Source organism: Simochromis diagramma, unplaced genomic scaffold (assembly GCF_900408965.1).
Source record: "Simochromis diagramma unplaced genomic scaffold, fSimDia1.1 OVJJ01000333.1, whole genome shotgun sequence".
Taxonomy (NCBI): Eukaryota; Metazoa; Chordata; class Actinopteri; order Cichliformes; family Cichlidae; genus Simochromis; species Simochromis diagramma.
Window position 1 is genome coordinate 952,139 of NW_024386765.1, and position 15,872 is coordinate 968,010.

The 15,872-nt window shown below is 43.6% G+C and overlaps 1 long non-coding RNA gene across 1 annotated transcript; it reads left to right on the forward strand.

Annotated features, from left to right (window-relative positions):
* The first annotated feature begins 423 nt into the window (after nt 1-423).
* Nucleotides 424-10,513, forward strand: LOC120735492. Its single transcript, XR_005696275.1, has 3 exons — nt 424-435; nt 7,661-7,667; nt 9,551-10,513. It is a non-coding gene; the product is annotated as an uncharacterized LOC120735492 (long non-coding RNA).
* Nucleotides 10,514-15,872: the final 5,359 nt, after the last annotated feature.

Genomic DNA, 15,872 nt, shown 5'->3' on the forward strand with positions numbered 1-15,872 from the left:
AGAGAGCTGCAGGCAGGGGGCTATAATGGACTTGTGAGTGGAGAGAACAAGAGATAGATTTACGAGGAGAGAGGGACGAGTGCGGGGAAACAGAGATAGTCTGATAGACTGCTAAGTGGAAGGGGTAAATTGTCGCCCTGCCTGTGCTCTGTTTTCACAAAGCCCGTCATGAAAACGGTGTTTAAATTTAATAGGCAGCTGCATTAGTGCGTGCAAATACACACACACAACCTGAAACACTCAGACATATATTTTTTCACTGTGGTGCAGGACGACTCTGAGGAGCTCACAGGATCTACGCTGCATTCGACACATACATTCATTCGTCCGTAGCAAAGTTTGTTCATGTAATACATTATTTAACTTTGTTGTGTTAAATAATAAATTCACATTATTAATGCCTCAATATACCCTCTGATGACTGAGTGATGTAAGGTTAGCAGTATAAACATATTAGATAGCTATAGCACTAAGTTTTTGTTCAAGCCTCTCTGGAAATAGCTCTGCATGTGCACCACATTTTAGTGTGATTAACTTTAACTCGTTCAAATTGAGTCTTTATTTAAAGTCAACAAGCATGCAATATTTGGCGACTGTGTTGATTAGCTACAGATAAACATACACATATGCGTAAGTTAGCAAGATATTCAAAGAACGAGATTTAAAACAGTATATCTGCAGTAGTTTGAATGGATCTGTTCATTTATGCTCTGGTCACACAGACCATATTTGTGACAATCTGGCAACCACCAGTTACCCATCAAAATGAACTTATCCAGTTCACAGGGAAGGGCTGAATCCTAGCCCAGCCGCCATCGTACAAGGGGCGGGGTACACCCTGGAGGGGTCACCAGTCATTCGAAGGGCTAACACAGAGACACAGACATTTGCACCTATAGGCAATTTAGAATCACAAATTAACCAAACAGCACTAACTGAATATCTTTGAATTGTCAGATTGCCTGAAGACAACTAACTCTAATACAGGGAGAACATGCAACCTTCAAATAGTAAGGCCCATTGGTGATTTTAAACCTAGGGCCTTCTTGCTGTGAGGCAACAGTCCTAACCACCTCCCTGCTGCCCGTCCACCAATCACCAGGGAAAAAATATGAATTTGGTGGCTGGGTTGCTAGAGGTTACTGTTGCTAGGAGAAATTGGTTTCATACAGTATTTGGTGCTACACCTCCTTTTGATTAACTTGACCACTAGCAGATTGCTTGTAGTTTCCATGGAAGATGTCAAATTCTCTGCACACAGTCATCAGCTACTCTCTGAGTAGTTGTGAAACTGAGAAAAATGCAACACAATGAAGAACATTCACCTTCCAAATAAACGTTGCACCTTTTGAAATGTGTTTGTTGCAGCAGCCATGGCACAATTTTTACTTTGAAGAGGAATATTCTCCATTTACGGCTTGTTTTACCAAATGTTTGCAGACAAGTTTGCAACTTCCATCCACAGTAAACAAAGAGGTTTGTGGTGCAGCACCATTGAAACCGATTGAAATCCATTTCCCCTGTGACTACCAGCTACCTCCAGCAACCAGTCAAAGAATACACATTCTCGCTAGCAACTGAAGACCCATGTGACTGAGGCTTAGAAATTTAATTGGATCTCTATTTCTTAAGGTCTTAAATTCTAAATAATGGCTTCTTGGCAGAAAGAAATAAAACCCCTCTGAATACAATCGGTTTTTCAAAGTCAAAAATAACTTTATTGTTATCTCAGGCATACACAAGAATACAAAGCTCAGGGTCCAAAAAACAATGGAATGTGCTTCAGGAGTGCAAAGTAAATAAGCAATATGCCAGTAAAATTAAGCTCCATGTTTAATCTATGACATACTGTTCATACATATGAGAACATAGAATGACACGTGTCCTGAGTATATGGAGTGCACAGTACAGGATATAAATATGTGTGCTGCAACATGTGCAATACAGTTCAGCTGCCCGAATCTACAGCATGTGTACTTTAATACAGATACTGATATTAGCTTTGTATAACATAGATACGTTTACTTACCTTTTTCAAGGCAACCTGTTCAAGCAAAGTAACCTCAGGCTGTCTGATCACGGTGGGGATAAAAGCTTTGGTCTAAAAGCAAAAATTGACTCTACAGAAAACATGAACAAGGCTAAAATATACATCAAAAAAAATTTTTTTAAATGTGTTTAATGTTATTGTTTCAGCAAGTGCACCAAATACAACAATATCTGACAGGAAAAAGGGACCGTTACTAACGCTGCCTTATAACCCTTATAACCATCAATACTGACCAGAAAAAATAGCCAACACTGAAGGACTTCTACTTTCGGCCATATGAGCCTCTGCAGTGCTTACATACATACACACACACACACGCACGCACACACACACACACACACACACACGTCCCACAAAGACGTGAAGGCAGAAAACACACCCGTGCCATCTATTCTCATGAACGTTCATATGTAGTGCACACGTATACACACATATAGAGACAGAAAACTCAGAGCTTGGCCTTGTCTGGTGCAGTCATGGCTGGCTGTTGTCTAACAGAGATATATGACAGAAGCTAGCTGTGTGGAGAACAACATTTATCTACAACGCCTCACCTTTAGTATGCAAGGACAGCTACCAGCAGAAACACTTGGCTCTCTCCCCATCTTTTCCCCTCTCAGCTCAGCTTTGTGAATATTATTGTACGGGAAGCAGCAAATTAATGTATGTTGATATTTGTATCTACCTTTGTGCTTCTGTATTAATATTTGGACAGTATATATATGTGTTGGAATACAGTACTGTGCAAAAGTGTTGAGCCACCCGGTATTTCTTTATATTTTGCTTCCCAAGAGCCAGACTTATTTTCAGTCCTGACCTTGTGTGTTTGTTAAGCCACTCAACACAGACCTATGAATCGTTCAAGCATAAACAGCCACCTAGGTCAAGACACGAGCCAGTGTTGTGGCTACAGATTTTTAAAGAACCCATTTTAAAATGTTTCTTTGTGAACTTTGTTACTATCAGCCTGTTTCAAACATAAATAGCTGAAACCTGGCATATCTTGGCATCATGTGTAGTGTGTCCTTAAAAAGATAAGGAAACTAGACAAGTGGAAGTAGCAGCTCTAAAAAGCCCATCTACAGCAGAGGAAAAGTATTTGTTATATCCTTAAGAAACAGGAAAAAAGTCAGCCAAGACCTGACACAGGATTTGAGACATGTGTAACATATGTGTTAAATACTTTTGAATTTCACCCAAAACACCTTTTTTTAATTACATATGTCATTTTGCATCTCACTCTCCTACCTGTGTGATCTGAGTCTGTGTGCGTTCGTGTGTGTGCGCGCTGCGTGGTGACGTAGGCGCGTGCATGTGTGCCCCGGTCACAGCTCCTTTCAGCATGGCCGGAGATGTGCAGTAAAGAGCCAGTACTGTCTCCTGCCTCTTACTTTCATGCCAGAACACAACGCAACAACAACAGGCATAACACTTGCACGGGTTACACATGCATTTGGCCCTTCAGATGATCCATCTACTGTTTGTTGAAGCCTCATCAGAAATGGTCTCGGTGGAAGGGTAGCTGTCAAGTAGGCATTCTTAAGGAAGGGAAACAGGGAGAAAAGGCTGAAGTACGCACAATTACACACAAGACCTGGACTGAATATCACTGGCAACAGGTATTGTGGAGCAGTGAATCCAAATGTGACTCTTTTGTTGTTGTTGTCAAAATGTATTGAGGACGTCATGGTTTGGAGCCGCATTTCTTGTCAAAAGGGATGGAATAAGAACATGTCACTGATATTAAACACTGCCAATGAAGTAAAAGCATACCTGGATAGAAAAAACGAAAAAACAACAACAATGGAAACGTATCATGTAGTCGTTGATTGGCCTCCCCACAGCCTGGGGATAGAGTCAGTGATATCAGCAGCAGATCACTCCAGTTGGTATCCAGTTCCCCATGTTTGCAGGCAGTCCAGGCTATAGCTGACAAAGTGATAAAAAAAAAAGTTTAAAAGTTTTTAGTTAAGCTAACTAAGGTTAGCTAGCGCTGATCACTGTTGGCAGAGGAAGAGAGTCGCTAAAGCAATTGGTGTTCTGAAGCTAGAAAACATCACATTTTTCTAATCTTTACGTATAAATCAATCCAAAGACTCTTAGATAAAATTCATAATTTAAGTGTTGAAGAGAAAACTTACGGCTCATCTTTTAAGTTAGATTAAAATTCACTCAGACTTAAACATGTACTCTGCTTCTTCTGTGACCACATCACTGTGACAGGGTTGAGATATCTGCCATCTTGCATAATAACAAATCATGTTTGTGGTATATTTGCACCACCTGAAATGACTCTTGTTTTTACATTAGCACAAACACGTGCAACTTTCAAGTAGGAGGCTGGAACTATTGTAAAGCTTTGTCTTTACTTTCTCCGTGCTTTTGTTTTCACTTTCTTAAGAGGTGGAGATATCAGCCACATTATACATGCACTAGTTCACACAGTCACTACAGGTAACTGGATTTAAAAATGTTTTTGTTGATATTTAGTCAGTTGAGTGACCTGATAATGCCACCAAATTCAATGTTGAAAAGCCACAAATTTTACCCACTTCATTTTGAATTGAACACATGGGGAAATGGCCAAAGTCTGTTCATCCTGTTCAACCTTTTAGCCCAGTACAATGGGTTTGCTATGGAAGTGGTAGAGACAAAAGACCAAACTTCCTTCACAACGGTCAGACTGACTGAAAACCACACTAAATGATGGATTTCTGCATTATAGCAGCTATATTGAGTGAAAATTCATACATGGCATTCAAGTGCCAAGCTAAGAGTTTCTTTTTTATGGTAATGGGTATTTACAAAGCTGCTGAGAGCAAATCTTTCAGTGGAATGTGAACAATATTTTCAGCACAACAAATGCAGCGAGGGAGGTGAGGCAGATGTCTCCACTTTCTGTCTCTTAGGAGTATGACAAGTTAACGGATGGTGGTGAGGAATAAACACCTTGTAAGGTAAGGTAAGACAAATTATTGAAGTGGAGGATGTAAAATCACAGCCACACTTTTACAGCTGAGCGAATGTCACTGCCACCTCTTATTTTACAGCTGAAATACAAAAAATGAAGGGGAGAAAAAAAAAAGGAAATTTCTTCTGGTGGCTGGAAAGTCAAACGAGGAAAAAATGCCAGGCTTGATCTCGAGCTGTCGAAAGCATCCTGTTTCATGAATACACACATTTTCATTACATATCTGTTTAGTACAGTGGCTAGAGTGAGTTCCTTCTGATACTGAAGTTACTGGGTGTTTTCCTGGTGTTGTGAGTGAAGTGGGGCCTTTTTTAATTAATGTTGATCCAATTACACAACAGACACCCAGCTGTAGAAACTCTAGTTTTAAGTACCTTGAGTATTACTCTTTAATAGATCAGCTATTTAGTAGGGGTGGGTTTTGATTATCGAGTTATCGATTAAAATCGATTCTGGCTTGGATAACGTGATATCGATTCATTAAAATCCTGAAGCGATTTTTAAATATAAATTAATTTTGCCCAAACGCCAGAATCTCAGGTTAAACCTCACAAAATTTCTACAACCACTAAACAGCTAAAACAGTAAATGAGAGCAGGTACACGGATTCTGCACAAAGACGTAAACACAAAACGCAGACCCAACGCATCCGAATCAGTGAGCTGTCGCCTTTCTCACCCGACGGCACGTACGCAGACACGGACACGTCGTCGGGGCTGAAAGCCAACAGCTCGCTGATTTTAAAGCATCAGCGGGTTAGCTATAAAAACCCAGACCAGGAAAACCGCCGTCATGTTTTTCTATGTTTTATCCTCAGTTACTTTGACACAAAGGAATCTGCTGTGATGCTCACACCTTTGATAAAGTTAAGGTTAAGGCACTTTCCAGAATCTTCACATGTTGTGTATCACAGGGCTCTGAGCTTCATCAGCAGCTGTGGTCCCCTCTTTTCTTAAGTAATGTTTTTATGTATCCGACACCTCAGTCGCAGGTATGTGTTTATTTATAAAATCATTTTGGGTATTGTTTCTTCTTATTTTTGTGTCTGTTAACATCAAAGTCACACTCTCAGATCTATGGATGTTGAGCCATTTGTAGCCCCCACTATACAGACTAAATTAGGCAAAAAAGCAGTAAGATTTTTGGCTTCACATCATTGGAATAAGTTACAATGTGAACATCATCTTCACACACTTGTTACATTAAAGTTATGGGGAGATCATTACGGTTTACCTTGTCTGTGTTTTTGTGAGTAAGTTTTAATGTTGTTAAATTAATCTGATGTTTGAGCTCAATGGGAATGGTTAAATAAAGCTTAAATACAATGATACATAATGCAAAACATAGCTAAGTCTTGGATCCAGATGATCTCTTGCTTTTTAGTCCTTACAGTTTTTGTGTGGCATCTCTCAGAAGCTGTGATCTACGCTGCTTTCACACAATACTGTGTGCATCTGAAAATTTAACAAAACCACTTCAACTCCCTCATTCAAGTTCCCCACTGTTACACTGTCAGTCACACATGCACACACACAGTGGTAGGCTCGCAGTGTGTGAGTGACCCAGACATTTGGCATCTTTCACATCAGGGTGCAATCTCTTTCTTTCCTCTCATTTTCCTCATCAAACAGAGAGGACGGTGGGGAGAGGGAAAGAAGAGGGAGGCAGAAGGTCAGCAGAAACGGAAAAGACGGATAGGGCGTAATGATGATCCACCAAAAAAAAAAGAAAAACAAAATAACAAAGACGGAGGACAAGCACTGAGGGAGGTGGAAGAAGGTGGTAGAGCAATGGAGAATGGGAGGGAAAGCATTTGGGCTCAGGAAGGGAAAAATATGGTTACGCATTGAAGCAGGTGACAAGAACGATATTATAAAAGACAGATAGAGGAGAAATGTGGAGAACAGAGACAAAGTGGGAGGTTGTTTTCCTTTATCTTTATCAAGTGCAGAAACAAAAAAAGGCATTCTGCCCAAGTGACGTGATGCTGTGGTTTCAAATCTGGACAATCATCTTCTGCTCATGTTATCACCTCCTTTCTCCCATCAGTCCTTCTTATTGTTATCATTCATACAGTCACAAGGAAACTAAATTAGTAAATCAATAAATATAATACTAATTTTGCCAGGTAGACAGTATCTGTGGAAACAGTCTAGTTAAAATAAGAAAAAGAGTGTGGATACTCAAATATTTCACACTCAGTGATTAGGAAAATTAATGGAAATGAATGAAATATTCCTCGTCTACCCTTCTTGTTAGCATTTTGTGATAATAAACCGGTTTGGAAGTTCTAACCAATCAGCATTAGACAGTGTGGGAGCGTCAGTACAGAGCGAGAGTGTACAAAGAATCATGCTATTGTGGCAGACCCAGCATGCATCTCACTGGTAGCAGTTCCAACAGTAGTGACTGCTGAGAGACAAAAATCTTGGATTAGAGACCAAGAGATTAGAGACTGGATTAGATTAAGAAAATGGAAGTGTGCCAGTGGCACAAGTTGCATTGGAAGAAAACACAAGACTTCTGGGATAATGTTTTTTTTGGACAGACAAGACAAAAGTGGAAATGTTTAGTCAGAAGAAAGAGTCAGATTTGGTGAAAACCAAATAGCATATTAGCAGCTCATATCAACTATAAAGCACGGTAGTAGAGGGGTGATGATCTGGGCTTTGGAGCGATAGGACCTGGGTACCTTGCAGTCATCCATGACCTTATCTGTATACAAAAATATTTGAGAATCAAATATGAAGCCACTTGCCCAACAACTAAAGCTGTAATTAGTAATGCAATGACTCCAAGCACAGTAGAAAATCTAAAACAAACTGAAAAAGAAAAGAATTAAGGTGGCCCAGGCAAAGTTAAGACCTCAACCTAATTAACCTGAATTAAATGGACTGGCAGAACCTTAAGAGAGTCGCTGCTAATCTAGAAATTCACCTACCTGAATTTGCTATGCAGTGAAAAGTTAGAAACTCATCTCTACCAGTCATCTATATCTTCACGTCCTGAGATTGTAGACCTAGTTTCTGTTATTCTTGTTCCAGCATATCACCGGTTTACCATTTTGATCTTCCAGTTCTGCCTGCCCAGCCCCAGCCCCTGATCTACTCCTGCCCACACTGAGGTCCCCTCTACTCCCTGCAACACCAGTCTTTACCGGTTTGGTCAGATCAGCTCACACTCATAAAAAAACCCCTCTTGCTCCCAGTTCTCTTCCCTCGGATAAACTTCCAGCTTAATTTAGGCAGATTCTTCTCTGTGTTCTACATCTGAGTTCTGCTTCAGTCATGACACATAACTACCAGAGTGTAAACCAGTCTTTTTCTGCCCTAATGCCAGCTTTAAGAAACCATTTGAGGAACTGCATTTTTGGCACTTCCTTGATGGCTTATTCCTTTCAAGGCCAGAAGTTGAAAAATCTGTATGGATCAGGGAGAAGTATCTTGTTAATGATAGTATAATTACCGCGACATAAAAATGCTCAACTCAGTTAAAGGAACTGGATAACACCTAATATGTAAATTCCACGCTGGTTTCCACAATGCAATGTGTTTTCTTTTGGCTGTGGAGGTGTAAATTTCTCAAATGAACACAAACACAGAAACACACAAACAGCGTTTAAGTGGACAACAATTCCCAGCTTTGAAGAGAGTTTTTTTTTCGCAGCTTTCTGAAGAGGCAGCCAGTATATTCGAGCTTCTTTAGTGTGGGAGATGAAATCTGGACATTCATTAACGCTGCTTCAAAGATGCTGCAACAGTCACATACTCATTTTTAGAATCCTGCTTCTGCTCCACGTACATCAGAATGTGATTATGGTGCCTCGTGGCTATAAACAGCGCACTGAACAGGGAATCAATGATGAGAATATGAAGAGGCTGAGCTAGTGCATTTGAAAACTGTAAAGACAGACAGACAGATACTGACTGCAAATACTGACTCACCTTAACACTGTGCTCTGGAACCAGTCTTCTGCAAAAGGGACTCTGTTAAACTTGCAGAACTGCGTATCCCCAACATACAGGCACCCTGCTCGCTGCATGTACATTGGGGTTTTTCCCAGTGGAGAAAAGGGTTAACCACGGTTTGTCTATAACTAACACCATGTTCAACCATAAGTTGCACCAGGCTACCCTAGGTCGCAGGTCAATTTTTGGCTTTGTGTTCAGGAGCTGAGCTGTCATGACCTAACTGTGAGTTGGATCAGATAACAGGGTATTGTGCTGGACAGGCCTGCACTTCAACAACATGGACACTGGAGGTGGAGTGAGCCATCAAGCTGAAGAAGGAGTCCTGGGATTAGTTAACCTGTGGGACTCTGGAGACAGCTGACAGGTACTGGCAGTCCAAGCACAGTGGGGCTCTGGCGGTGGCTGAAATAAAATTGGATGTGGGAAGAGTTTGCTAATGCTTTTGAACAAGACTTTTAGTAAGCTCTTTTAGTGACTCTGGCAAACCGTCAGGTGACTGACTGAGGAAATTTTCAAAGCAGGTGTGAAGACTGACATGGCTAATTATCGCCCCATAAGCATACTCCCGGTCGTATCTAAAATAGCTGAGAAGTGGGTGGTTAAACTCCTCACTGCTCACCTAGAAAACACCCAACCCTCATTACATCCATTGCAGTTTGGCTTTCGGGCATATCACTCCACAGATACTGCCCTGTGTATGTTAGTGGAGAACTTGAAGAGCTTGCTGGACAAGAGTCCCTGTGTTGGAGCTGTATTTTTAGATCTGAGGAAGGCTTTCGACTCTGTAAACCATCAGATATTGTTGTCCAGATTGACTCGGTTTAATATCTCCAGTCAGGCTCTTCAGTGGTTTGCCTCATATCTCTCACACAGGAAACAGTGTGTGGTGTTGGATGGGGTTAAATCTCCATATCTAGACTGTGATACAGGGGTTCCTCAAGGATCTGTTCTTGGGCCCTTATTGTTCTCTCTTTTTATCAATAACTTACCTGAAGTCTGTCCAAATATATTTACTCAAATGTATGCAGATGATGCAGTTATATATACGCAAGCAAATAGTGTCCAGCAGGTGGCAAAAGATCTTACAGCTGCTTTAGCATTAATGCATAGCTGGCTGGAGGACTCATGCCTAATGTTGAACACCTCAAAAACTGTCGGTATGTATTTTTCAAAACGCCCCTGAAACTTGAAGCAGTCAAACATATTCCTGGATGGAGTAGAGCTTGAATTAGCTCCAGAATTTAAATATCTTGGGGTCATTCTAGACCCAACATTATCCTTCAACAGTCACATAAATAAAGTGTCCCAGGTACTTAAATTTAATAATCGAAATTTTAATCATATACGCAATAATTTAAATATGAATGTTGCAAAAACTTATTTTTACTCAATGATCATCTCTCATATGGACTATTGTTTGACGTCCTGGTCACTTGCTTGTCCAACAACACTTAAAACTATTGAAAACATTTATAAAAGAAGTTTAAAACTACTTGACAAAAAACCGACTTCCCACCACCACTGTCATGTGTTAAAAAAACATAAATTACTGAACTTCAATAACTTAGTGAAACTTAAAAGAGTGAGTTTAATATATAAAGTCTTACACTCCCTTGCTCCACCACCACTAAAGCAGTTCATTAGGCATAAAGAAAGCTCAGACAGGACCACTCGAGCTACAATCCGAGGAGACTTGTTTATACCCCACAGACGGACAGCATTTGGGCAGAACGTCCTTTCTGTCCAGGGTGGCCATCTGTGGAACAGTCTTCCTCAACCCATTAGAGAATGCTCGACATTCAATTTGTTTAAGGCAAAGGTTAAAAACTGGTTATGGACAAATCAAGTGTGTGATCATGTATAAGTTGTATAGTTTTAATGTTTTATTTGGGAACAGAATGGTGTGTATGTGTAAGTTTGGTGATGGAGTTTTTATTATGAATGAATGATGAATTTTTATGAATTATTATGTCTATTTTTTTATGTTTAAGGACAACAGATGGAAATTAGCCCTTGGCTATAATCTGGTATGTTTACATTCATGTAATTTTTTTTTTTACATTTATGTTCATTAACATGCACTGTCCTAAATAAATAAATAAATAAACAGAGTCTGTGGACAAGTGGGATGACTCACCCATCAATAGGGGCGAGGTCAATAAGATAGTTAAACAACTCGTTGGTGGTCCCTGAGGCTAACGATATTTACTCTGAGTTCCTTGTTGACGTTGCTAGGTTGTCTATGTCAGCCTCGTTAGACAACACAGCAATGCAGTTTTCATCCTGGTCATGGAATGCTGGATCAAGTCTTTATCCTCTCAGGAATACCTGCATGTGTGTGAAAGTTTGCCCAATCAGTCTTCATGTGCTTTGTGGACTTGGAGAAAGTCTTTGACCATGGCCCTGGGGGATGCTTTGCAAGGATGGGATTTCTGGCCTGCTGCTATGAGCCATCTAACCCCTTTACAACTGCAGTAAGGGCTTTGTCTGCATCGAAAGCAATTAATTTTATTAATTCCCAGTGAGAATCAGCAGAAAAAGCGACTAGTCTGAGCCAGCCACATTTTTCCAATCTTTTATTGTCCAATTTTCGTGAGCCCATGGGAATTATGGGAATTGTAGCCTTAGTTTCCTGCTGTTAGCTGACAGAAGTGGCACCTGAATTGGTCTTCTGCTGCTGCTGTAGCCTATCTGCTTTGAGTTTAAATGTCTTATGCATTTAGTCTCATGGTCGGACGGTCCTCCCCGGACGATCAGTCTATGTGTATGTGTGTGTGTCTCTTTCTCTCTCCTCCTCCTCCCCACCCTTGTTGTCTCCACCCAGCGGCCGACACACCTGCACCTAATTTGCCACCCAGCTGTCACTAATGATTCTTGGTTTGGGGCCGAGGTATTTAACGGTGTGTCCTTACTGCAGTCGACGCTGGATTGTACTGGAAGCTTGGTAGTAAAGAGTGTTTGTTACTTGTAACATAGCTTTAGCCGGCTACCCTTCTCACCTGTTGTTGTCGCTCGTTTGTAGGAGGAAGTGATATGGAGCAGAAGGTTGGAGAGAAGGAGCCCGCTGGATTAAGCTCTCGGAGGAGAAACACACTCAGATAATCACTTGGGAGACTCACCTGCACACCACTGGGAATTTGGAGAGGATCACCGTTGAATTTTTGCACTTCGCTTTGTGTTTTGAAACTGTTTTTGAGCACTGTAAATAAACGCACTGTTTGCTTCGCATCCAGAGCTCCGCGACTGAGTCTGTATTTTTCCATTACCCATGACAGAACAATCCAGCCAGCAATGGACTCAGTGGACTCAACTCCCGTCCAGCGCGTGCTCATGCTTCAAGCTGAACAAAATGAAAAAATGCAGCAGCATGTTGCCGAGGAGCAGTCCACGCTACTACAGGTGGTATCTGAACTGAAACGTATGTTGCTTGCTACACCCAGAGCACCTGTTCAACCACCAGAGCTCCCTGCACAACCACAACCACCAGTAGAGCTTCTAAATGTAGCGGTGGCCTGTTCTCTTCCTCCATCTCCACCTCCGCCACAGCGAGAACACACGTTACCTGTACCTGAAAAATTCAGTGGAGATTTGGACAAAAGCCGGGGATTTTTGACTCAATGCTCTCTGATTTTTAGGCAGCAGACTCGAGCTTATGCCTCTTATATTGCCAAGATCACCCTCATGGTTGAGCTCATGACAGGACAAGCTCTGCTGTGGGCTCAAGCAGTCCTGAGCGCCCAGCCTTCCATCTCATATAGTGATTTTTTGAGCAAATTTCGATGTGTGTTTGACAAAGGATCTAACCCTGACAGTGCTGCCCATCGCATATTTACATTAAAGCAGGGCCGGTGGAGCGTGGCAGACTTCTCCGTGAATTTTTGGATCCTGGCTGAGGAGACTGGCTGGGAGGAGAAGGCGTTACGTGGAGCCTTCCTAAACAGCTTAAACGAGAACGTCAAACGTGAGTTGGCTACTAAAGAGCTTCCTAAATCGTTAAGTGCCCTGGTTAACATGTGTATCAGTCTAAACAACCATATGTGGGAGTTTGGCAGGCGGACTGGAGAGGGGTGACGGTCAGTAGGGGGAGTAGGAGTTCAGACTGTACTCCCGTCTCTCGAGTGGAGAGAGGAGGAACCGGACTCACCTGCGGACGAGGAGCAACCCATGGAGCTGGGACGGACTAAATTCACCCGGAGGAGAAGACAACTGGTGGGTGAGTGTTTTGGGTGCAGGAAGAAGGGGCATTTCGCGACGCCTGTCCTTCACGGTTAAAAGACTCAGCCCGTCAGTAAAGGTAGGGATACTGACGGGTGCGCCGGTTAATACATTCCTCCACCTCAGCTGCCCCGCTAAATTACTGTTTCTTTCCCGCACCGATTCTTGTGACGCACTAATAGACTCGGGAGCTGAACAAAGTTTTTTGGATGAGGCTTTGGCCCACAAAATGGGTTTACCTGTTGTTCCTCTCCCTGAAGCGCTCCAAGTGTCAGCACTTAATGGCAGTCCTTTAGCTGCTGTCACTCACTGCACCCAAGAAATCATACTCACTCTCTCTGGCAATCACACTGAGCAGATGTCCCTGTTTCTCTTCAAGGCACCTGACACACCTTTAGTTTTTGGATTCCCCTGGCTCCAGCGACACAATCCACAGATTGATTGGGCCAAGGGATGTATCGTGGGGTGGAGCACCCATTGCCATGAGCAGTGTTTACGCTCTGCGGTGCCGGGTTGCATGTCTGACGATCCTGTGGGGCCGCCCACTCGCCCCGACTTGTCAACCGTGCCCGCCAAATATCACGACCTAGGTCAAGTCTTTAGCAAAGACGGGGCCCAATCGCTGCCTCCCCATCTTCCGTATGACTGCGGGATTGATTTGCTCCCGGGAGCCCCCTTGCCCACTAGCCGACTCTATAGTATCTCGAAACCCGAGCGCGAGTCTATGGAGCGCTATATTACGGACTCCCTGGCAGCTGGCATCATCCTCCCCTCCACCTCTCCCTTGGGCGCAGGCTTCTTTTTGGTTGACAAGAAGGATAAGACCCTATGCCCCTGCATTGACTATCGGGGACTAAATAAAATCACAAAAACAAAAACAAATATCCTCTACCTCTGCTCGCCTCAGCTTTTGAACTCCTTCAAGGAGCCACCCTTTTCACCAAACTTGACCTCTGCAATGCTTATCACCTGGTCCGCATCCACGAGGGGGACGAGTGGAAGACAGCCTTCAACACCCATCTGGGTCACTTCGAGTACCTGGTAACGCCGTTCGGACTCACAAACGCCCCTGCTGTCTTCCAGGCCCTGGTAAATGATGTTCTACGAGACTTTTTGAACCACTTCGTGTTTGTTTATCTTGATGACATTCTGATTTTCTCCAGATCCAGAGCTGAGCACGTTAAGCATGTGAGACTGGTGTTGCGCTGTCTGCTGGAGAATCGGCTGTTTTGCAAAGCGGAGAAATGTGAGTTTCATGCCTCAACTGTCTCTTTTCTGGGTTTCATCAGTGAACAGGGCCGGTTGTGAGCGGACCCGGCTAAGGTCAAAGCTGTGTTGGAGTGGCCTGTGCCCGGCACCCGGAAGAAGTTGCAATGTTTTCTTGGATTCGCCAACTTCTACAGATGTTTCATCCGGAATTTCAGTAAGGTAGCACTGCCTCTCACACAACTTACATTACCCAAACAGCCATTCCTGTGGTCTCCAGCAGCTCAACAAGCATTTGACCGTCTCAAAAGCCTGTTCGCCTCGGCCCCCATCCTGGCCCAGGCTGACCTCGCCCTGCCATTCGTGGTGGAAGTGGACGCTTCTGATTCGGGAGTTGGGGCGGTTCTCTCTCAGCGCGAGGAAGGTAAATTACACCCCTGTGCCTTTTTCTCCCGTCGTCTCTCACAGGCCGAAAGGAATTATGACGTGGGCGACCGGGAGCTTCTTGCCATCAAGTTGGCGCTGGAGGAGTGGTAGCACTGGCTCGAGGGGCGCGAACATCGTGTTGTCGTTTGGACGGACCACACGGGGGTAAAGTTATCCACTGGGCACACACCGCGCGGTCTACCTGCCATCCAGGTAGGAATCGAACTGTCACCTTTTTATAAAGGTTGTTTTGGTGGCCTTCTCTCTCTCAGGACGTCCAGGAGTATGTGGCCGCATGTCCTGTGTGTACTCGAAATAAAACGTCCAACTCACCTCCATCGGGACTCCTTAGACCACTGCCTGTCCCCAGCCGGCCGTGGTTGCACATCGCTCTGGACTTCATCACTGGTCTCCCTCCATCCTCTGGTAAAACTGTTATACTCACCATCATTGACCGTTTCTCTAAGGCTGCCCATTTTGTTGCCCTTACCAAACTTCCCACCACTCTAGAGACTGCCCAGCTCCTAACCCGGCATGTTTTTTGCCTTCACGGCATTCCTCTGGACATTGTTTCTGACCGTGGGCCCCAGTTTACCTCTCAGGTGTGGAAGATGTTTTGTGCCGAGCTGGGGGTCCAGGTCAGCCTGTCTTCTGGTTTCCACCTGCAGACTAATGGGCAAACAGAGCAAGCGAACCAGGAGCTGCAGGCCATGCTGCGCTGCGTTGTTTCCTCCAAACAGTCGTCATGGAGTGAGCAGTTGGCATGGGCCGAATACGCCCATAACTCCAGCACGTCGGCCGCTATACATATCTCTCCCTTCGAAGCATCCTTGGGGTACCAACCCCCACTCCTCTCCATCACAGTGGGAGAGGTGGCCGTGCCTTCCGTCCAACATCACATGAGGCGCTGTCGACGGATCTGGCGGGCGACTCGAGCGGCCCTACTGTGTACGAGCGCACAGAATAAGAGACTGGCTGACCGCCGCCGCGTCCCTACTCCGGCCTATCGGGTGGGCCAGCAGGTATGGCTTTC